The sequence below is a fragment of the Bombus flavifrons genome, chromosome 9 (genome assembly GCF_040668555.2).
Source record: "Bombus flavifrons isolate JBK064 chromosome 9, iyBomFlav1_principal, whole genome shotgun sequence".
In the NCBI taxonomy this organism is placed as follows: Eukaryota; Metazoa; Arthropoda; class Insecta; order Hymenoptera; family Apidae; genus Bombus; species Bombus flavifrons.
This window is the reverse complement of record NC_138450.1, coordinates 3647313-3673219: the sequence shown is the minus strand read 5'-3', so window position 1 is coordinate 3673219 and position 25907 is coordinate 3647313. Positions and strand designations below refer to the sequence as shown.

At 32.2% G+C, this 25907-nt stretch overlaps 2 long non-coding RNA genes across 10 annotated transcripts; both read right to left on the bottom strand.

Moving 5' to 3' along the window:
• Positions 1-320: 320 nt before the first annotated feature.
• LOC138183190 (uncharacterized) lies at positions 321-24616 on the bottom strand. Of its 9 annotated transcripts, none has more exons than XR_011174011.1 (5): positions 20141-20166; positions 17613-17827; positions 5728-6094; positions 4788-5594; positions 321-957 (listed from the first exon to the last, which is right to left on the bottom strand). It is a non-coding gene; the product is annotated as an uncharacterized LOC138183190 (long non-coding RNA). The 9 variants fall into 9 exon arrangements; XR_011174013.1 differs by having other exon boundaries at positions 322-957; positions 5765-6094; XR_011174009.1 differs by lacking the exon at positions 5728-6094 and having other exon boundaries at positions 322-957.
• Positions 1745-3476, bottom strand: LOC138183193 (uncharacterized). Its single transcript, XR_011174019.1, has 2 exons — positions 3172-3476; positions 1745-3110 (listed from the first exon to the last, which is right to left on the bottom strand). It is a non-coding gene; the product is annotated as an uncharacterized LOC138183193 (long non-coding RNA).
• Positions 24617-25907: the final 1291 nt, after the last annotated feature.

The following is a 25907-nucleotide window of genomic DNA, read 5'->3' as shown; positions in this document are numbered from 1 at the left end:
GAATAATAGATATTCGCAAAAATCTTCGTACATCATATAAAAAGATTATTCTCATGAAAATAAAATGCTACGAAATTTCAGTGCAAAGTTTGAATTATTTTATTATCTTTTCTGCTTAACTGTTTTTAATTGTTTGCTTAAATAGAAATGGCTTTTTATAAGCTATGCGAAGACTTATGTGAATGATTAATATGTAATAACTAACACTTAATCCAATCTGCCGGAAAAGTTATTCTTGCCTGTACAAAGTTAGACAGAGATACCTAAATTTGAATAATTTTCTTATGTTCGATGTTCAAAGGATGATTAATAACAAATACTTCTAATTTACTAAAAATTTATTTCGTCACATATAAAAGTAATCCTTTACATGGCTTCGATATAACGTTCAGAAACTCATTCGTACATTTGAGCAAAGTTCTAATTGAGTGACAATTAAATTCGATTTCCCCAAGAGTAAACCAATTCGTTTCCATGAAATGTTTTCGTCATCGTGGTTAAGAAACTACGCAAGATTATATCTGTACGTCGTATTGTCGAATGGTTGCTCCTAACAAAATTGTCAAATTTATCCTCCATTTCTTTAGAAAAAATAATTTTTACCAGAGGTTTGTCCAGACAATTTTAAACCATTCTTATATCTAATTTTTCTTTTACACAACTTTCATATATCGTCGGGTAAGATTGATTCAAATAGTTACGTAAAATTATGGAAGATCTAAGGTCGCGCTGCGACTTTACAACTTATTCTGGTATCTTTACACGGACACTACGAATTTTCTTTAATTTCACCACCCTCCTTGTTAAAAGATTTATTCTTTTTTTTCTGTAATTTCGCTTATAAGTATGAAAGGTTACAAGTCGACCACGAATATCGCGCTTAGATTAATTATGTAAATGAAATCTTAAAATACTTTCTAGCTCAAGTCCACGAGCCAAAGGACAGACATATTTCATCTGAAACAGACATTAAAAAGTAGTTAGAATATTACGTGTTCATAAAAAATGTGTCTAAATTGGAACAGCGTAAAAATAATTTAATCAGATGAGACCTAGGTGTATCGTTTAAACGAGACATTCTGCATATTATATTGCATGAAATTATAATTCTCAAACTTATTTGCATAATCATTAGAGAAGGATTGAATATAAACATTTTATTGTATTTATCTTTTTTAATTGTATTTCTATTTACATTTTGTAATTGGATAATATATATGTATATATAATGAGTACATATGTATTACTAAAAACAATTTCATTCACAACTCAAACATTATGATGAATACTAGCCTTAAGCAATTAAACTTCGGATCTCATCATAAAGTGAAAATGATTATTTTAGTACGTATATGCACAAGTGTACATAAATGTAACTACAGTCGTCTCATCGAAACGATCGCGATAGTTCGTTTGAAATTCAAACAAAACTATGGCGAACTACCAATCTCCTTCGCAGAGACCAAACCTCATTCTCTTGCAAATACGCTGTTCGAACGTGTACGAGAATCTCTTGGCCAGATTAGAAAAGACTTTTTTCAATCAATATGTAGTTGGACGAGACGTGACAGCTTTTCTTTGTGCCGTATATGACGTCTCATCACCCTTTTTCTTATCAATGACCAGTGATTGTTATTTTTCAAAAATATCGCTGAAATTTACATGCAGATATACCAACTGTTTGAGATTTCAGTTATTTTAAGAGAAACTTTTTCAAATAATTTTCTGTTTTACTACGTTACTATTTTTTTTGTATTAAATCAGTCGTGAAAGTTTATTATCTGACGCACCGTGAACAAAAAATAATGGTCACGGGTAACAACATTTGTATTGCACTTTTATCAAATACAGAGGCAGTTACAGAGATATTCGTCAAGGGAGGGAAAGCTGTTCTCTGTTCTCTATACAGAGCATGTGCTGGAGTGATGTAATTTCTAGTCTAACATGGTGTAGCTAGTTCGTAAAATACACGAGTTTCGACATTGTACGCTCGCGTTCGTCTCGTAAATCTGTTAGCCCCAAGAAGTACGTAATTAGTTCTCACTGTATTAGAGCAATAAATTTAATGAAATGTACCGCATTGATAGAAAGTTTCCACTGAACTGAAAGATTTCTCCGTTCCAGTGGATTAACTCTTTCAGTAACATTAATGCAATTTTTCTACCACTTCTATTTCACAGTTTCTTATATTGTGCCATAAAAACTGTGTAAGTGTCGTAAATAGAATTATTCCTAACAGAAGACAGTAAATCTACTTCTTTCAATTGATAAAAATATAAAACGTAGAATAGAAAAAGAACTAAAATTAACATTTTTAATTATTTTTTTGTATTAGTAATGTCAAAAACGTCTTTAATGTTTGTACTTGAAAATTTTAAAGAACAGCCTTATCCGAAAGAATGTGAAAGAATATCCAGTTATGGTTTTTATTGTAACAAATATGATTTAGTTAAGATGTATAATTTCGTTAAGTTACTCAAGATTTATAAAATATGAGTTAATAGACAATTTAGAGATCATATTAAATTAAAATATTTTCTAGTAAGTTTTTCAGTCAGAATCTTTTTTAAACATAGAGTTAAATTCCAATATTAATTAAATCCGTAATTTGGTAATTGTATTGTGAGAAAATATATCTATATGGCGGATCAATCTTTTGAAAAATTTGTATTTTGTGCATGCAGAATCTTTTAATATAATATCAAATACGTCTTCTATATATAGAATAGCTGGAAATTATTCTTTATCCTAATAAGATATAATGAAAGAACACAAATGTTGTAATTTTTACAAGTTCGTATAGAATAATGTAATATCTCTTAAAGTTCAATTTAACGACAAAAGATTGTACGACACTAGATCGTAAAATTAATTCGTACGAATGCTTTTAGTCAGTACAGTAAAATGTGATGTAAAAACACAAAAAACTGACTCCGTTGTTTAGTAGTACCTTTGAATCATCATCATCGCGAGAGTAGCTTCCTTCCACTATGTTTTTGCTTTCGTTCCTTCCAACTCGACCGGAAACCAGGTAATCGCTTTGATCAAGCTACCGCTTTTCGCTATGTAAATTTTTTTAAATCCGTTCATGTATGTTCCGTCTGATTCGACTGACTGAAACGCGAATGCGCGAAATTTCCCTTTCTCGGTTCTGTTACTATTGAAATATACTATCCTAGCTTTCAGCCATAGAAAACTTCGTAAAAGACGCTTTCCCTTGGAAACCTTTGCTTTTATCACGTTGCTCTTCTATCTGTCTTTTATTTCGATTCATATTATGAATAATTGCATGTGAAATGAAAGACAACGTACTAAATATGTTCCTTGTTATCTTTTATATGTTACACAGCAAAATTTTTTATTTATATGGAACATTTTTATCAAATCCATTTGACTATTTGTCTAAACAAATAAAATTAGTAATAACATAACACGAGTCACGATATTTTAAGAAAAGAATTTATTTCATTCTAATACGATAAAATAATTATTCTTATAAAATTGTAAGATCCAGAGGAATAGAACTTCTGTAATAAATATTTTTATCGCTGTTTGGAATTTCCGGAGAGAAACTGGAAATAAGAAATAGAAATTTATTTATTTGGCTTTAAAGGATAGTTTGGAAAATATCAATTTGTGTTCTATGTTGTCTATGTCCTCAATAATAACTACCATATAATTTATGCAAAATAATACAAGTGAAGGTTTATATTCGAGTGAGTATAAATAAAACGTAAAATATCAAGAACACTTAGTGAAATGGTTTTATTAAAAGTAACTTTTAATATTGAAATTTCAACACTATCGTATGTAAACCATTTTGTTTTGTCTTTTTTTTTTTTAGATATTTTGAATAACAATATCGAACGTGGGGATACATAAATGGTTAAAATTTAAACAATTCCAAGTTAATATTTCAACGGTGTTTTTCTTCTCCTTCTATTTTTAATTATCGATGTTTTTCTTTGTTGAATTGTGTGAAATAATTTCCGTTACCGCCAATGTACTTTTAAGTTACGTGGCACTTTGCCTGACGTACATCAAAATGTCTACCCCTGTTTAATCAATATATCAGCAACTAATTACAATAACTTCCTGGTCTCAGTGATTATTATTGTGTTATGTAAATTTAATCAACCGTAAAATAATTGAGGCGCTTCGTTGCGCAGCTTGTTACGGGGCTGGCCGACGCAAGATACCAATCGACCATAAATAAATTTCGCAATTCTAAATTAGTAATTCACGCGAATAACGACAGTCATAATCGGTATATCAATTTGAGTACAGTTCGTGCATTGATTTTATTCGATGAAACTTTATGCTCGTGTGCTGTAATAAAATATTACTTTTATGGAATAATTTATGAAAACATCAAATGTTTTATTTGTTCGTTAAAGATATTTATTCCTTATAAAATAAGTATTCGCGTTGAAAAATTTCGCAACGATAGATTTGTTTCCTCTTGGAGAACAAAACTTTTCAATGCATAACAATATACAACGAATCTTCCGTTATATTCTTCACTAACCACATCACAATAAATTATACAAGAATAAGTGAAAAACTGAAATTATCGGAAATTTGTTGTAATATATTAGAGTATATGGAAGTAATATGTTATCATAAAGCGGTGGTTCAACAATTTTTAAAATCCTGATTTAATTTTCAATCGAATATTATTTACGTGTATTTCATTCATTGATTATAAATGCGAAGTTAACGAAATTGCACTAACTCTTCCTCACGTATAAATCAATTACGTAAACAATTATGTGATGAACAATTACCTGATGAATTTTGGGACGATTATCGATACAACGTGCCTCACGTTCTGCTCCTAGTAACACAAGGCGCACAGAAGAAGATTAATATCGTACCACCGCCAAGGATTAAAGCGATCATGGCCAAGATCGTCCATACGGTAGAGGCTGCAGTCACACGGGCAGATAATAGTCTTTTGGCCGCTGGCAAGCCGACAACCTCGTCGGTACTCAAACCTAATCTCTTAGTCTTGCTGAGCAAGAACTTGAGACGCCGCGATGCCTTCTCACAGGACATCCTGAACGTCCTATTCTACTGTACTTTCCAAACTTTCTCAAATTATGTTCCTTCGATATTTATCATTATATTCAAGTCACACGATATTTTTTGCCATTCTTTATGTTTTCGTGTTATTTGCTACTTTTTCTCTTTCCATGAAAAATAAATTTTTCTTTGTTGATATGAATTGTATTTTTTAAAATATTCCACAATGAATGTTCCCAGAGAGAGAATTATTACATGAGAATTTCAGTGGCTCGTTTCTTCAGAGATGATATAGCGATGATGTCCTCTTGCATCGTGTAGCTTTATTTCAATTAATCTGTATTCAGTGTGACAATATAGAACATTGGATTTTCTTAAGATGATTCGAGGATGGTAACTGGCACAGTTTTATTTATGGACTCTTTCTAACAGAGACGTTCCAGAGCAACATTTATTATATTTTCCACGATTAATCCAAAGTATAGTTTACCACCTGACAATGATATATCAATCCCTGGCTACATGGAAAATGGATGGCATTGCGAACCTCCTTAATCCTTTGTAAAACGCTGCGAACAGAACAAAATGGAATTTTTTAGTAATTTCCATCACGAAGAATTGAATGATTAACGGACAAATACTACTCGGTTAAAGTACAAAAAAGGATTGAATATAAATTTGAAATGAATAAAAAACTGTCACCTGGCAAAATTGCGAACTTTATAAAATCGATATTTACGAGCTTGTTTTTTATGGAAATATATAATTGCGTGTGAAGGTATTTTGATGGACGGATTGGTGTTTTTCTACATTTCTCGCATCTTTTGTTTCTGACATAAGAGAAACGACAGAACTTTCTTGGTTATCTGATATAATGTATAGTTCCCTCAGGTAGCGTCACACTGCTAGACACATTTTTCCTATTCCTCGAAATAACGTTGGATGCTTTAGAGAGTTCATTTGACCGATCATGGTCTTTTGAACGTTTCCGCTCGCAATTCGAGAATAACGATGTTCCAGATTAGTTTTAGAAATTGCGAGGAATAAGCAGTCACAGAGAGTGAGATCTCTAAGGATGAATTTAGAACAAAATTTGTTACAAAAGTTTTGCTAAAATTTACGAAAAATCCATTGATTCGAGAACGTCACAACTTGAATAATTAATAACAAGGATTATAATAGAAAGTATTCCCGTCGTGGTATAAACTATAAATATCGGAAAAATGTACAACTTGTCATCAGAAATATCTGCCAGTTACGATTTTGTGTTTTTCTATCAATTTTTATATACATATTATTTTTAGTATGCTCGATAAATATTTGACATAGATTTATTCGAATCTGAAGCTTGAACAACGAATATTGTTCCACATTTTTATCTCATATTTTTATATTAAGTAATTCCTCGTGAATTAAATAACGTTCTGCATAGAAATATCCAAATATTTCATTTCAGTTTAAAATGAATAAAATTGTTTATCTCTCCAATTGTTCTAATCATTAACAAATTTGACAGTTTATACGTTGAAATGCAGTTTTGCACATTGGTTTCGTTTGTTTTTCAACGATTTTTTGAAATATCTTCCGGAGAAAATGCGTTCTGTACCGTTTGATTTTCTAGCTATACCTCTTTGTTATTCACTACGATACTGAAACGCGATAAAAAAAAGGAGAGTCGCAATAAAAATAGAAAAAGAAATATTTCATACGTATTTCAGAATAAAACTTCAGGAATCTATAGATTTTATATTAATCGAGATAGAAATTAAGAAAATTGCTCAAATATAATTCGTGCAGTTGTAGATTGAACTGAAAATTGAAAGGTCGAAAGTTACGTTAAAAGCATTCAATGCAGCTACTTTCTTTATCAGTATGAAATAGTTGAACACGACAATACATTGATTTCGAGCATTTACGTTTAATCCGTGCCAAGTGTCCTCAGTCCGATCTCAATTCTCGTTTCTCAGTCTCTTTACCCGTAGGCTAATTACGTCACTTAATTATAGAGAGTTTTTGCAGCAGTCTGACGCGTCCACACCCTTTGAAAAGTAGTCAGCAGTGTAAGCGAATTTCAAAGGAGAATCAAGAAAGAGAAAATTAGGGAAGATAAAAAGGGAATTATAATCCCATCGATACGTATTTTGTCCGAGAATAAAGGACATCGATGCATTAAGCATGAAATGCGTTAATTCTTTTCCTGAACTTCGAACTTCCTGCTTCGTCATTCTAAAATTATTGAAATTTATTATGAATAAAAAGGAAATGTCTATGGATGTGCCTGATGCTGTATTCTTCTCGTAAAACTTTTAGTTAAAAGACTAATTGTGTTATAATGCATTTTATGTATTCTTTAAATGTATCGATCTGTAAAAACGCATAAAATTAAATGATTAAAATGTTCAACTTAATCAAATTCTCTTTCTATAATATATTATATTATATATTTTATTCCTATATAATTATTTATCTTTATGTGTAAATAACATATCATAGAAATCGAAAATTTCTTTGTATTTATTGTGTAACACAATGGCAAAGATTTCTGATATCCTCTGCTTTTAGAAAAATCAGCCACGTGAAATTTTTTTCACGAAATCATTTCTTCAAGGTATTAGAGTGGTAGATTTGAAAACGAATTTAACAAAATTCTTAGTTGAATAAATAACATAATATTATTATTCAATTAGTAGGAAGTTATGACAGCTCCAATAAACAATAGTTAAGCGTTTCAGCCTTAGAAATCGAAAAAAAAACTAGCATTCCATATATTTGAAGTAGACTCATTATCAATTATTTACATAATCATAATACATAAAATGATACATAAAATATATCGTAAGTATTAATTAATTTATTGGTTGGAAACAAATTTTCGATTGACATTTATGACATTATTTTTAATTTGCATATACTGGATTTTTCATTAATTCCTTAATTAAAAAATAGTAACTGCAATTCTTGTAGGTAAATTGAAAGTTAATAGAATAATTTATTCAAAAAAAGCTCTACTATTTTCTTTAGTAATAAATAATTTGTACCCAATCTTAATTTGTGTACTTGTGTACAAATAACTGTGTTTATACTTTTTTAAGTAGCTTCAATAACCCACTTACGGATCAATCTTTCCACGATAACTTATTTAATGCACATACGAATGTACATAAAATTCTCCCATGTGCAAGTTCCACGATGAACGTGTTAATCCAATATCCAGTCCCCGTATTATAAATTATTTCGGCAAAAAGTATCGTTTTATGTAGATCCGGGATTGTTGCAGACTCGAAAAATCGCAAGAAATTTGAAAATAATAAAGAATGTGAAGATAAAAAGCGGCGGTTCGCGCGACACGACTACACCCTCTACCCATGATCGCTATAATTCAAAGGAAAAAGTCACGAGAACGAGCTCCCAAGTTCTTGCAATTCATCGCGCTTTTTACTCGCGAGGCTTACGTGCGGATTTCTCGAGTTACCTAACTCATTCTTCGGATGATTACGCCCCACGCTTACACGGAACCCCTTTTACGTACACTCCACCTTTTCTGAGTTACGGCACCCTTCGTAATTACACCGGGGAGATTCGTTACTGCCGCTTGGCCACGCTATTGTACAAATTACTCGATAGAATTTATCGCGCATTCTTAATACAAATTCGTTTCATCGAACCTGACAACAATTACTTCTGCGAAACTTCTATCTAAGCATGATTAAATGAATTCTTATCAAAGATATACTACACGTGGTGAGACACCCGATTGTATCGTTTTAATTCACATCCTCTTCAGTTATTGCCTCCACCGAGAAACGCTGCAGATCAAAATTGCATAGTTACAAACAGGATATATTTGACATTAGAAGATATCGAGTTTACTATCTTAAACGAAATCATGCATTTTTAAGTACATTACGCGATGCAGTTCGCCATTGTTTATAAAGGAGCACCAACCCATTATTTAATTTTATTATATAATTTATATAAAAGAATCATTAATATAGAAAATATTTTATTTTATTGACTTTGATCTTGATTTTGTTGCTTGTTTGCTTTATTTCGATATCATACGAGTAATACGTGAATTTGTGTTACAACCGTTCATAATGGCGATTGTTTAATTGTTTCGCGCAGTATAATTATTCGTTAAGTAGAAATGAATGGTCTACTACAGCCAATTCTGCGATAAACGCAAAGGCGCTACTTCCATACAAAACACATCTCTTAGGATTTTTAACAGTGAATATATTAATAAATATTGTAGCGAGGAAGAGGTTCCGTGCGCTTTTTCTCAGAATACAATTATGACGAGGTCAATAAATTGATTCGAAATAAGTCAAAACATGATTGATATGAAATTTTTCACCAAAATAGTAGTCCGTTATTATATTTTATAAAATTACAGTGAAAATATTCATTCCATCATTTACGTGGATTAAATATTTTTTATTTCTCTCTTCATTTTTATCTATTTCGGAAACATCCTGCTTTTTGCGCCAGTATATTATTTTCCTCTACGCTATTTCTCAATCCCTCTGATCTTTATTCTCTTATTTTATCCCCTACTTTACCTTTTTTTCGTTCTTAAATATTACTCGAGATTATGTTCAAAAATAGCATTCGTGAGATCTCGCCTTTGTATCTTAGCTCTAATTCTGTTATGTATTTTCTCATTATATTCTACCGTACCGGTAATCTTATGTAATAGAGACTGTTGCGTACGAATTCTCCACGGAGATGAAACACGCGCTCTTTATGCTAGTGAACCTCTAGGTAGATTTAAGTCACATTCAATGACTGCATTCCTTCCATATGAAATATTTAATATATACCATTATTAACTATACTGGTTTCCAATGGTATGTAAGCCGATCAAATTTAGATATCTAGAAGTTATTCGAAACTTTGACATTCCGCAAGGTTTGACTCGATTCTAGTTAAAAGTAACTCTTCATAGATTATTCAGCAGATAAAATATTAATAACAAAAAAATATTAATATCTCTAAAATTACATCTGTACTTCTTGCTACATCGATCAGTCGGGATAGATATCTTTTCCGATCAAAATCTTTGGATACGTCGAACGATACGTTATAGAATAGCCTTAACTCCGAGTTACAGACGTCTCTTTCTCAGAATTTTTATCATAACCCCGGGCATGTTACCTTCAATCTATTTGCCAATATTGTTCGAGGTTGTTTTATATTATAACAATAAAATATGACTATGCTATCTAATAATGCACTTTTATTTGTCAGATTATTTTGTTTTCATTTAAAGTGTTTATTTTCTTTATTTTTTTATTCCTTGACATATCGAGGAATAATGAAATAAAATTTTACATTCCTCTTACTCAGACACAAATGGCTTGTAGTTAGGAATTAAAAATGGAATAATTTTAAGCATAGAATAATCTAAGAAATGGAACAAGTTTAGCTATAAAGAACTATAAAGGGGCTAACTTCAATTTAACGTTCCATTTGACGAAGAGATTCCACAGCACGTCAAATGTTTCATCCCACTGTCGAATCGGTGGAAGTGAACAACACTTAAAAATATAGAAATATTGTACCTACGTACAGCTCACGATGAAACAGCACGCAGCGTGATTTTTACAAGTGTAAAATGTAAAACCGTGAAACTTTTTTTAGTATTTGCCTATTGTATAGAGTTGAGTCGTTTAGATATCTGGATCGAAAAAAAAATACGTTTCAAGATCGAGTATCGCTTTAAAATAAAAACAAAAGCCAAAATAAATAGAAAAATTGGAAAAATTGGTTACGCAACAAAAGAATGACGCACTCAAATATTTTTCGTTTTTAGCCTTTGATAAGTCGTAATAGGTCTCGTACGTATAGAGGTTTTCCACGTTATTGGTTCTCAGTATCTCGAGGTAGTGCGGATGTTTCGAAAAACAAAAAATATTGAATTTAATTAAGGTGTCTTTTTAGATAACGTTCGAAGTGCAACGAAGTATTAATTAAACTGGAGAAAGGAAAAAGCATGAAACATCAGGAAAAATTATTAAATTAAATAAACTTTATATTTGAGCTTCTGCTACAAGAAGATTTCTATAAAACAGTTTTAATGTCACAAGTACCAACTTTGCAAGCAGTTACTAAGTTACATCGCGAAAGTTCTGCCTTAACATTCATCAAAATTTCAGGTCTTTATTCGAACTGATCCCACTAGACTGAGTGAAGTACATAAATCATGGCAGCGTGAAGTTATGCCGCAGCTGCTTTAGTAACTCCATGTCTGATTTAAATAGCTATCTGATTTCTCTTCACTGAGAAAACATTTTATCGTATATTTTATCATATTAAGTATAAAGTAGGCAATATATATATATATCTAATCCTTTAAATTAATTAATTTTAACTAAATGATATAGAAAAATGAAAGGAAGTTAATGGGATGAAATGAAGTTAAGAATCGTTAATACCAGGATAAAGTTATGAGCTTTTGCTCAGTTTATATCATCGTTTTTTACCTACTGAATATTTTATTCAGACAACGTTGCTCATGCGTGACTGGATATCACAAAGTTAGTGGAAGATTGGACTAAATTGTAAAATACAATAACCTTTCTTTTAAAGAATTTAGTACCTTACGTAAAGATGTTTTATCTAATTATCAATATATTTTATCTACTAACTCAAATTTGCTCAAATTATCATTCGATTTAATGAGATTTTATTTTACTTATAATAATTTTCACAGTTTTAATCTCGTTTTAATCGACGTATCGTCGGTTTACTAGGGAAATGACATATCTAACAAATCTAAAAAATTGTCTGCTCTGTCCAGTAAAATTACTCTGTTTAACAAAAAGCATGTCACGACGTGAAAACTATTTGATCCTTTTTTTAATAACTTAACAATACACATAAACGATATTTTACTAAAGACTCTAAAAATCTATTTATGTATTAACCAAATCGTAAAAGAAATAATTTTGTGATTATTAAACGCTTGAATAATTACCAATTACCTATTTCGAAACAATTTCCTGAATTCATTTTTCTTACTTTAGTCGCTCTTCCAGCAAACTCGCAATATGTACCAGCATAAGCAATTATGTACAACGCTGTACAGTAAAGAAAAACTTACTCATGATGAACTTTTGTGATCATCTCCGTACGTATAGTAATCAGTTCTGTATACGAAATAATTCACATCACACAGTCACGAGAACGAACGTGATGATATTCCAATAAAAAAATGACACAACACTCATATACTTCGAGTTTTTTTCTATCTTTCAATTTGCAATCGTTGTCATCATTATATTAGACATTCGCGTAAAAACGAGGAAATAAATACTAAAAGCAAGAACATGGAATTTACGTGTTCGTATTTCGAGCAACCACGTGTCAATCTTGACGCAGAGAGACACCGCATACCGCATCCTCGATGGACGACGCGATTCTTACTGCCGCGGCAGCGACTAGTAGCGACTCTTTATGGGTTACGGCCTCCCCTCGACCTCGCTCAACCACCCTCTCCACCGACGCTTCTACCTTCCTTTCCACCCCTCTTGTTACTAGAGTGTGGTATATAGATTTAGGCTCGAACTCGAAATTCGATACGAAAGCTTAGTGGAAGTGTGAGAGAATTCTAAAAAATTATATGTTAAAAACGGATTATTGCGTAGCTGAATCGCTGAAATACTTCATTCGATCGTGACAATTTTGGAATAGATGTCATATTCTTCTTTACGACATTTTACATAATCAACTTAAATTTGAAATCCGGTACAAGAAGTTAGTAAAAGCGATGTGACAATTTTTGAGAAATCACCTTTTAGAAACTTTCCATAGACGCACGGATCATCGCGTAGTCAAATAAATCGCTGCGCGAACGGATTCCGTGCACGGTCGGATCACTGCGTTATCGAATCTAGAACACCACCAAATACCAAATCAATGCGTGACTGAATCTACTGCGCGATCAAATGTATTGTGTGCCTAGATCTCCTACATGGTCGGATCATGGCGTTACCGAATCTACTGCGCTATCGAATCACTGCGTGGCCGAATCAGTGCGTGGCCGGATCTACTGCGCGGTCAAATGTACCGCGTGACTAAATCCTCCGCATGGTCGGATCACCGCGTTGCCGAATCTACTGCGCGATAGAGTCACTATGTTAACAAATCTATTACACGCCCGAATCACTACGTGATCGAATCATTGTGAAACCGAATCAATGCGTGACCGAATCTACTGCGCGGCCGAATCACTGTAAGGTTGAATCAAAGCGCATTCGAATCATTGTGTGGTCGAATTAATGCGTGACCGAATTTACTTTGCGTCCGAATCTACTAAACGACTAAACCATTGTGTGGTCGGATCAATGGGTGACAGAATCTACTGTGTAGAGCAGAATAGCTGTATCTTCAAATCACTACATGACTGAATCTACTATGTAGCCGATAATTCGATTACGCCGTATAAGAAAACGTGAAACTTCAAGCATTCGGTTTTTCGTACCATGGAATTTAGGAAGAGAAAGCTTGGCTTGAAAACTCCAGGGTGTCGTAAATTAGGTTCCCCCAGGTACTACATTGTGGGCTAAGAGAATCGATTGTTTTGTAACCACGACATAGAGAACGAACATTCTTTGTAGAGTTGTCAAGGAAGACTAACGTTCAACGTTCTTAGTTTATTAAATTTTACTAAACACTAATCTGGTTGAAGGTCTGAGATAATTGCCACGTTGTTTCTCACAGAGTTTCTCCGTGATCAGGTCTTCTAGAATACCAAAACAATATAAAAGAAACATGGACGGTAAGCTTGGAGTTTAATGAAATGAAAGAAGTTCGATTTGAAATATAAAAATAAGCAAACTCTAGTGAAGATTATTAGCTAGCTAAATCGAAAACTGTCGAGGATATAAAATTATCCTCAGTTTACGACGCAGACAGCACATCTGTTATTTTTGAGAAGTTGGAATTTCCCACATTATAAAGCCTACAACTCGGACGACGTCGACAACATAATTAAGCGCTCGACGGCCCCGCTCAATAGCAAACGTGTCATAAACTTCGACATCAGATGAGAACTCGACAACAGACCATCGGACAATATCGCTAACGGGAGTTACGCTACGCACCCTCGACCAGGTACGCACAAGAGGCAGAGTTGTGAGACGCCCGCGACAGTTCGACAATCGCAGATTGGACAGACACAGATTCGCAACTCACAGGAAACGTTGACGAAAACCCACCTCCTAGATCGACACCTACAATATAAACACCAGGTGCTTAAAGTTATGTTCAACACGCTCACGCTTACGTTTGAAGACTCTCACTTCCGTTTAAACTAAACTTACGTTTCATACTAAACATAAAAATCACAAGCATATTAGAAATCTTTAATCTCCCTGTACCTTGAGCATTAATATCGTTCAAGGTTCACAACACCAATAGAACAATTGCAATTTAACTGATTGCCACTTAGTTGAGAGGTCGCAACAAAAGCCAACAAAAAAAGATCATTAGCTTTGAATTAAACGTTGAAGTTGATAATAATCAATGATTAATAGCGAGTTGGAACGTTTCGGTTTCTTAGAATAACATCCCTAACGTTTAACCAAGTTTTGGAAACAGTCGTCATAAACATTCGAAACGAACGATAAATGGTAAAAGTTTGAAAGTTCGTGGCCGCCACAATAAAGTTATTATTTGTTGGTGGTATTAAATTTTCGCAAACAACAAAACATCAAAAGCCTAGCGTGAGAACTTCGAAGTTTCGTCTGGGACTTGTACATGACTGGAAGATCGCTAATGAGCGCGAATGGACTCCTAACGGCGTTAATTGTTGCCACGGGCCAAGACGGAAGTGCTTGCATTCGCGTAAGTTCCCCGTTCAAAACATTGTCATAATCATGGCGGAACTTGGAATAAAGTTTCCAGGAGAATATACATATATACATATACATTTATATGTAGCTCATACAGAAATGTTAATGACTACCAAAATTACTTGACTACGCTGACAAGTTGGGATACACGCGCGGTCTAATAATTACGATTGTACGGTTGTCAAGGTTAAGCTTTGGTTCTGTTAGAACTTCAAGTTTGGAGACAAGCGTTTGGATTCTGGACGATTGAAATTATTATTATTAGTTATTTACAAAAATTTTTATTGTTGAAATATTTTATATCGGCTTAGAATGGAAAGCTTTTATACCCATATTGTATTCATAATATTATATAAATCATTTAAAAATTTCATTAACGCTGTTGTGATCATATTGGTCAAGTTTGAAACCAATCTGAAGATGATACTTGTTACAGGATATTTATTACAACCATATATTTAGTAAAAAACTAGTATATATCTTTATTAAATTAGAAATTAAACTTATACTTATCTTCGTTGAAATTCTCCATATCTAAGCTGTAACAAACACTATTTAACAAGAATTAACAAGCAAGAATGTATAATAAATGGGTGAGCTAATTCTCAAATGATTAGATTTTCATGTACAGACAATTTTTATTAATTCTCTACCGATTTTTCAAGGAATTATTGTTCACGTTTATGTTACTTATTTACAAACTGATGATATCATCGAATAATAAGATCAAAATCGAACAGTGACTATATTTCGATTTTTGCCCACTGCATGCCGCACTGAAACTGTTGTATCTAGTTTATACTCGATGTAAGGTTGAACGCATGCGAACGACATTTTCCATGCGATTCTACTGTCATCATATGTCTTTTTTTGTTTTCGTATTAAGAACAACAAAGATAGACATATGATTGCAGCGATATCACACGGTAAAATATCGTTTGTGAAGTTCTCGCGTGAAAGTAAAATTTACAGTAGTCGCAAACGCGAAAGTAGGAATTTGTAGCATCGAGATTTTCCCGTTAGTGTCGGCTGTAGCTTGCTCCACTTTGAACACGATTTCTCGGTTAAGGAAGCACATCTAATGTCAAAAGCTTCGTTGAAATATATATGTAAATACGTATGCATTGGCAGATTAGAGCATTTTCACGCTGGCAATTTTCACGCGGTTACTTTGCACGATAGTTAGAGAAATGTTATTACTAGATTGCGGACTTTTATGCAATTCTAGGAGAATTTTAAAGATACAGAAGTATGCACACGAGATATACAAAAACACATAAAATATTTATTAAGTAAATCATATTTTTGCTTAGGCCCTAGTTTTTTAATTGTATCTATGAAAGTATGAATTTACAGAAAATTCTAGTTACTGCAGAAACTGTAATTTGTTTTGTTTTCAGTAATTTATTAAGGACAGCAAAGGAAAATAGCGTTTCAAATGAAAATAAGCCATTCTTTCTAATATTATCATTCGTCATTTCGCTCGAGTAAGAGGGATAAAGAAAATGAACAAATGGGTTTCACGTGATTTAAGCGGCATGCAAAAATCATGACGAATGGATACAGCCACTTGAAAGAAATAAATAGGATGGATTAGAATATGAAATTTTGTCACATCTCACCATTTCTCTTCTCCTTCCACCACGGATTCTCATTTTTTCTCAGTACTTTTCAAATATCTCATTTTGGGATATTTTTAACACGAATAGTCAAAATAACACTTGCAATTTTTCACAGAAATTTTATGGTTTTACAACGGTGCGTTTTTACGGGATTTTAATAAATTCTGAAATTTATTTCACAAGATTTTGAAAGATTCTGACTTTTAGGCAATTGTATGTACTATACTATAAAAATTCTTAGTATAGTAAAAATCACCCTATGTCCAGTTTCAACATTCTTGCAATGACACTTAGCATACCAAAATTTAATACGAACTAATTGCGGAGCGATTTCCTTCAAACAACACCTTAAAAAAAAAGAGTTAGCACGAATACAAGGAATAGAGCAACAATGAGAAGAATGGAACAAATCGCTGGTATTTTACGTTGCGGGATCACGTTATTTAATTAAAAACGCGTATCCGCTAGTTCTATCTACCAGTATCTAGAAAAAAAGGAAGAATCGAGAGTACGGTTGAAATAACAAAAAAAAAGACACGAGAGAGGGAGAGAAGAGGTGAGATGAAAACACAAAGCTAGAACAAAGAAGCTAACGAGTCGAATAGAATGCGAGGGAATAGAAGAGCACCGCAACCGACGAACTACAAAAGAACTAACAATACGTATTTTTCGTTGCTTAGCGAGAATTCAAGAGTAAGATGGAAGGACAGTTTTTATTAGTAGGAGAGCTAACTGATTGAAGGATTTCGTCTTGAAAGTTACTAAGAGCAAATAGCGATTTTGTAGATAATAAAGGAAAGAGAAGTACGATTGAAGTCAATCCGCGAAGTGTCGGCTATCTACAAAGTAAATAAAACGAATTCACGAAGTACGCTTCTATATAAACGTAGAGAATTGGTGGAAGTATTTGTGCTTCTTCGATTAATTATTTGATTTCGAGCTGGTAGAAAATAAATGATGAATAAGTGTACTCGATGAATCTTCATATCGATTTATTTAGAAATAAAATTCTTTATGAAAAAATGTAGTCTATATTTTCAACTTAATTTTTTATATAGCCCCATTTTTCTTTTAGGTTGTATTACGTGGAAATATATGTATTTGTTACCTGATTCGTAGTTTACTAGAAAAAATAACCATTGTAATTCTCCCATTATCAGTTATCTTCATTGATCGAATGATATGGATAAAATGAGATTGAAATGAGTAAATAAATTAATTTACTCAATTTCCAAATGAAGTTGAGCATTCCCGTTTTACAATTAAATTTACGTTTAGGGTAATTTAGCGATTCAACTCTGCCATTTTCCAATACAAAATGCCCTACAAGCCGTAGAAAAATACATTAGAGTTTAATAAACATGTGCTAAACAACATTCTAAATAATTACAACCTAGTTATATATAATTATTTTTAAAATTCTTTTATGTATATATAGAAGATATTATGTAGATTCAGTGTTAAATAGCAATTATATAGTACATATCATGGTGTAGCAAAGATTCTTGGCTTCTGACCAAATATCTAAAACGCAATTTCAGGGTAGCCAGTTAGCCAACCATGGAACGTATGTATATTAGATATTTCGTTACATTAATTTGGTTTCAGTACCTGCGCTTATGGGACGCCTGGTTACATATACTCTAAAGCAAATTTTAGTACGATGTGGTTCCATTAATCTGGATCTTTACACAACGTAAACAAAACTTTACTTCAGCATCTATCTTTTCTAAATTACTCTCTCATTTCATTTTCTACTTGCTGCTTTCTTATTCCATTCTTATTTTCGCCAAAAAGATTATTTTTCCGACAATGGTAAAATAGAATTTCATTATTTTGGATTAAAAAAGAAGATATCTAAAATTATTATTTAATTTGTTTGATCCACGTGATTCACGTGACAATATTACCAAAATACGCAATAACCTATTATTATGATATTTAAGAATATTTTTAAACGATTTCTAATTCTTTACACCAAGAGAAGATAAATTTGCTTTAGCTAAAACAAGATAATTCCTACTTCATAGAATTGAGAGTTTTTACGATATTTCAATGGCACAGATGCCAAGACAACCTGTGGATTAATCTTGCAATATCCAATATATAATCTGATCCTCACGCGTCTGCAAACTGTTTACTCGCGTTTAACTATGCTATACTACTGAGTATTTGAACCTGTATTTGAACAAAAGTAAACATTATATCTTTCCATTAAATCATTTTAGTATTCTTGTCAAATCTTTTTGCTGATTAATTATATTACCATAACACAAGCTACAGAAGCTTAATGTGTATTCCCTTGGGTATATACTCTTGAAACAGAGATCGGAAACCTGATTAGGTACATATTTGCACAGTACTATACAAATAAGTTGTGAAGACGTAGACGTCAAAGTGAATTGGTAGAACTACTTTAACATCGAGCGTATCCATGCATTAGTATTTTGCATTTATCGAGAGGAAAGTTGAAAACGGGAATACGACTATTAATTATTGAGACAGTGATACAGTGTAATGTAATATCATAAATAATAAGGAGGCTGGTAGTATGTATCAGAGACATTTGAAACGGATTTTCTCTCATAAATCGATTTAATTCCACCGAGCAAATGCGATTTTATTGCAATGGAATACCATGTATTATTAACGAATGTCAACAATTAATATGATGATAGACATTCATTATAATTTATGCCTTTCTTAATAATAAATTCGGTTTCTACGGAATTTCGTGTCTTTTATATTTCCATTTTGAAGAAGGATTTTTTCCGTTTATATGCGTTATTAATTTTTGTACTGTATATATTATACAGCAGTGAACATTTAAGTGGAATATTTTGTTTACATAACTCACGTGAAATATGTATATGTACTATTTATTTCGAAATGATTATCATTACGCTGTGAAATAAAATATTCGCAAAATTATAATAGATATTCCAGGCAAGAATATAAACGACCTAAATTTATTTTTAAATTAAGTAAAATGAAATATTCGCATAATTGTAGTGAATATTCAAAGAATTCTGATAATAAAATGTACATATAAAAAAATTCAATTGCCATGTACTTTTCCATCTATTTATGTTTACCACTCTATATAGTATATTGGATGAAAAACAATATCGCGTAGAAGATACTTTGAAAGTAAGAGTATTTTACATTTTTTTAATAATTATTTTAAGAAATGATATTATGTTTTTATACGATATATAATACTTTTTATACGAATGCTTTATTTTTCATATGTCTCGTGATTGTATATAATGAGGAACAGTAGAATGTTCGTTGCTTAATAGACGCAGACTCGAGACTATTATCAAGGGAGGTGGGTGTTCTGGGAATGCCGACTGTTATCTCTTCGGTTCGCTTGCTTCTTGAGTGCAACAGAGACGAAAAGCGTTGAATATGATTTTATTATTATTATTATTATTATTCTCTTTTTTGTTTATTATTTTATTTCCTTGCTTTTATTTTTGTATTAAATGATATTAAATGATTAAATCATAAGTTGCAAGAATATAGCCAAAAACCAAAAATAAAAACTGATTAAAAAATCCAAAAAATCATAACACATACATTAATATAAATTTCTATCGTAATAATTCAATGTATTTATTTTATTCTGCTCACTTTTCTGGCCTGTGAAGAAACATATTAACATATAAACATATAAACGTAGGACGATTCGAATCGGGAGTGACTCATGTTGTTGTGCCTTGGAGTATTAACGCTGTTTTGGATTTGCGAAGTTCTAGAATAAACGAACTCCAGACAGAAACAGTATCGCCCTTATGAGCAATCGTCAATGTGAACCAAATACGACCTTCTGTAAGTCCGCCAGCCAATATAAATAGACGAGCATCCTCTCTAGGAGGACAGTATAGAGAAAACGAGCCAGTATAGCGAAGAATATAGCGAATTATCATAGCGAGTCATACGAACGACAGTTATAACCGACCTACACTATCTCTGTACTTGTACTTGAAGTAACTTTAATATATTTGACTATTACAAATTTCCACTCGTCTCGTTAATAACTAACACGTTTAATACCACCTCAGAGCTTTCCAGGGAAAGGGTTCGTAAGATAAAATAAACTCCGGTTCTATTTTAGTTCTAGTTTCCTAAATATTAGCTACGTTGGTTTTGATAATTGTAACGGTTAAAGAACTTCGTTCTTCTCGTATTCACAAAATCAGTCAGAATTTCATAACAATTCAGCTATTCGGCCAAAAAATCTCTTAAATCTAAGAAAAATATGAAAAGATCGGTAGTGTGCCTTGTTTCGCGAGATCGAGACATATAAAAGAAGAAATCGAGGATCGCGGTAGAGTTAAACAGTACGTAGCATTTTCCTACAAAACAGTCATCGGTATGAGATTATATTCGAAGCGAGTTGAATTTTACATCACTGTTGGAAAAGCACGGTTCCAACATCGAATACGAAGGAAGTTTAGGGAACCGCGAAACGCAATAGAAACTAAACGTAATTGAATGTCATGTTTCATATCTGTCCTTTCTCAAGCAGAAGAAATAGCAACATTGCATCGCGCATCTCTGAATTCCCGACATTTTCCGGGGATCCTTGGTTGGATTCGCGCAACCTTTCTAGCCTATGGTGTTTACTCAAACCTGTGCCTCATGCACGTGGAACGCACGCATGTATGAGACTGATATGAGTTCCGGCAGGGAAGTGCATGGCCATGCAATGTGTCCTGGCATATCGAACGTAGCTTCAGACGACAAGGCGTCGAAAGGAAATGCTTCCGGAATGTAAACTCCCGGTCTCCGGAAACATTGAATGTTTGTGTGGCTCAGATTACCAATATTTTAGAAATCCAATGTCTTCATATCCATGACTCGTCCATATTTTATAGAACACGATCTTTTTATAGATAGTTGATATCCGATAGCGATACGAATAATAGAATTTATATATGTTAAAGTTCAAATATATATTCTAGATTCTTATTCTATTCATATGTAGAGTAATTGTATACGTATATATGTGTGAATTTCTGGATAAAAAGCAATTCGGTAATAATTTTCTATTTTCAAGACTCAAAGTTTGACATTCGTAACGAAGGTACTACAACGGTTCAGGTACGTGCGGCGAGGATATTTCTATCTATCTTCAGAAATCAATTCATTTATTGGGTTGATTATTCTTCATCTTCTGTTGACGTTAAAGGAACATATTTTTGATGAAATAACCAATTTTTATAAATACAGCCAGTGTTTGAATTGATATGTTTACCACTTATTTATTTTAAACGCTCTATTACCATATATTCTTCCTTAAATTAATTTAAAAAATTTTTTTCCGTGATATTATCTGATACAGAACTTGTAAAGAAATTCTCTAGAATTTAAATAATTCTTCCTTTAAAATGCACGATAACCTCTTGCAGAATGTCGTTCAGAAAATAAATGGTATCAATAGGAAACAGAATTTTTGATCCCGTGAAAAATAACTTGATAGCAGCACTCTAAGGTCTATAAGCCTAATGCGTCCATTAAAGGGGACGAGATCTTACGTAAGCCGCAAACATCACTTAATCTTTAAATCAAGAATTTTATTGCACGTCCCTTTTCCGTTTTTATAGAGAAAGATCGTATCACAACCGTGTTATAGTTATAACTTTATGATTGCACGGTTGCGAGGCACGTGGCATATATCATTAGAACTTTTAAACTTTTCATCCACAATGTGCAATCACTTATGGATATTTCCCTACCTTTTACAAAAAAATAACACAATCTAGTCTGAATAAAACATTTCCAAATTTCATCATAGAAAATTAAAGTGTTTCATTCTAATTGGAGGCTAATTGAACTGTTTTATCGAAAAATGGATCTCAACAAAATATTAATATTACTTGTAGTTTGAAATAATAACATGAGTGTACAAAGTATTCGTTTCCTGCTTCATTTATTACATGTTTCTATAGAATAATACGTTTTATTATAAAACTTATTATTAAAGAATAAAGAGTAGAATAAAGAGTATTTGAAAAGGATAAAGAATGATTCAATAAAATTGCACTTTTATAAGATGTACCATGACTATCACGAATGACTATAGCTTCGACGATAAATCTAACGATGTCAATCGATTCGCTTCAAAGATTAAACAGTTCACAATTTCGTTATATTATATGTATTCCTTTTAACAAGAATAATTTTTCAAAACGAGTTACACCACTTGTTTCCTACATTCTCCAGATCGTGAACCTTCGATCTCACTTCAGATCGTGTTTGCGTCCTTCGAATCGAATTTGCGAGCTTTGACAAATGGTCCAAGCTTGCTTCTGACATCTTTCTAATCTCCTCAGCTTTCGATCTTAATTCACCTGCTTTCCCGGTACATGCTGAGAAAATCCATCTTCCAGATATACTTGGCTACTTACTCTAAGAAAATCCCCCGTAGTCAAATTCTTCCAACGAATTATTTAAAACTGACTGACAGTGAATACCTTCAATCATGTAATACACGATGTGACTCTCTTCAATAATTTGTTTATCATTTCGAAATCGTGCAAACTTTAATATGTCGGCTATCATTAGACTTTATGAAATGTTTTAATGAAATTGAATTTTAATTAACAAATATCGATAAACGCATCAAAGGAAGATTCTATATGGCAGAAAAGTTATTTTGGATGTTAATGAATTTTCATTAATCGCTAAAGTAGCAAAGAGGATGCAGAGAAAATGTTTATATTAGATGCATATGAAATATGTATCGTTTACTCAAATAAAATAAATAAAAATCCTTTTTCATACATTAAATGAATATCTGTGTGGCTTATTTTTGATATATTTCTATTCAATCATTCTTTCTGTACATCCTATGAATTTAAATAATTTTTTATGTAAACAGATTTACTATCAGTATAATTGTTAATCTAGTGAGATTTCTCGGTTACAACATCAATTAATTGAGTACGCCTAATAAAGAGACTTAGTTGTTACTTACCATAGTAAATTACCAAATCTTAACCCCATTTCCAAAACATAAATCAAATTTCATGACTATTTCTGTGTAAGACATACTTTGTTACTACTTCGTCTAAAGTACAAACGTCATATGTTAACTAGACTACATATTTATATAATTATTATAAAAATATTAAATTTAAAGGTGCACAAATTTACAGTATAATATGAAATAAATAAGAGGAAAAATATATATATATAATATTTGAAGTGAAATACTTGTTATAATTAAATCCTATGATATATAATAATATAAAATATATTATTTATTTTATAAATATATTATTATTATATTAAATATATAAATATATAATAGATAATAATATAAAATAGGCGACAAACCACTTGGTTAGTTGATCAACTGGCATTTTAATTACCACAGCCAATTTCATACATGAAATTACGTAATGTGATTAATATTCCAGCTCGTGATGTCAAAACAAGAGACTTTCTTTGTATTCGAAGTATGACTATTTTACTCGCAGCTAGGTCCCATAAGGGTCTAAGTAAGGTGATAAGTACATCCTTCAACAGAGCTCCCTCATTAGGCTCATTAGCCGCCGCTCTATTTCATTAGCGAAGTGGCAACGAGCAAGGGAGCGTAGTCAAAGAAAATTATGACTGTCGCACGTTTTGTGCTCAGACATGTAACTTCCCTCTAAAGTGCCTTCTCTATTTGCTTTGTAACGATCCGTACCAACCCGCGGAGATTCGAACTTCTCTCCGCTGTCTAGCGGCGGCGTTAAGCATTCGACTCTGGTCCAGACTAACCCACTCTGAATTTTTATTCAGCCAGAGGAATCGTGAGAAGCTTCATGGAAACTCAGTTTCTTTATTCTGTGAGAAAAATAAAAAACATTTTCTCGATGTTTCGTAGAAAACATTTATAAGAGAATTTGGAAAAGTAATGTAATATGTATGTGATTAAAGTTTTTGAATTAAATTTAACTCTTAACACTGAAACTACTAATCTAACTAACTAAATAACCAGATACTTAATACCATAATCAAACACCGTATATATGTGCATAACTAATATACATATTCATGTAATGTATATGATTCTGATTAAAGTAATATGACGGAAATAAATTATAGATAAAAACGTGTTCCTGTCATAATAAAAATTTACGTTAATCTTGTCAAAAATATCTGTATGCCTTTGATAATTACAAAAACAATTAATCTGAAACCCGTCATTTGAATAACTTGATAATTCCATAAATGTATGATCCTTTTCAAATACATCTACTAACACTTTGAAATAGTAAATTTATTAGATTATTTTTAATATTTTAATACATATCTTACGATATAATAATAATGAAAATTTAATAAGAGTTCGAATGTTATTAATCCTTTGCATTCGATGCTTATAACGATTCAATACGTACATGTATGTATCAGTATCGAGGCGTTATTGACATTCAGTAGTGCATGGCGACATGTTAAAATAAATATAAATCCAGCAAATATTGGAATATTTCTCTGATAACATTTATCGTTATATGCGCATTTGTACCTGTCATTACAACAGTTTAATTTTTTTATTATTGCACATGGTGCAAAGTTTTCGAAACAATCGCTCCACACCCATAGCTGACTTATCAAAAAATCGCAACAAAATTGTATAATAACATTCCATACTCAAATTTATGTAATATCTTTCATTTGGAAACAAACAGTTCGATGAAACAATATACGTTTATCAATTGTTCGAGATTTTCGCAATCATTTAACACGTAACCCCAGAAATTTTAAGAATTTACTTTAGAATTTACGATATTAATATTGCCTATTTGTAAGAAATAAGTTTATGAAAGTAAGTCTTTTGCTTATTCAGATGTTAAATAATTATTATATGCACAGAAAATGAAATTGGAAACTACATAGAAAAAAAAGGATCGGTTGATAAATTCTGATTGTGACGTAAAAGTCAAACGAACTAGTGGATCTACCAAATAGTATAAGGGTTCTGTTGTTATTCTGACAAACCTAAGTTTACAATTATTTAGATCAGCGATAGTCAGTCTGTTTCATCTAGTGGCGCGCATAGACTAATTACTAAAATTCTGTGGTACATACACAAAGTAGACTGTATTTGCTTCGATATAACGTATTCACGTCGGGTGGGTATTATTTTTACTTGACGGTCTAAGGAGAAAAGGGGCAACACCCCTGACTAGGTAGTCAGGCATTGCATGTTTTAAGAATCCTTGCGGCACACCAGTACGCCGCTGCACGCTGATTGAAAATCGCGGATTTAGGTCAAGTAAAAAATCCATCGAGAGAAACACAAAACAAGAATAATCCTTCCCTAGTCACGGTATAACCATCGTCTCTCACTGCTCCGGTCTTTCTCTCCATACAGTTTCGAGCGATTTTCTTTCCCCTGATT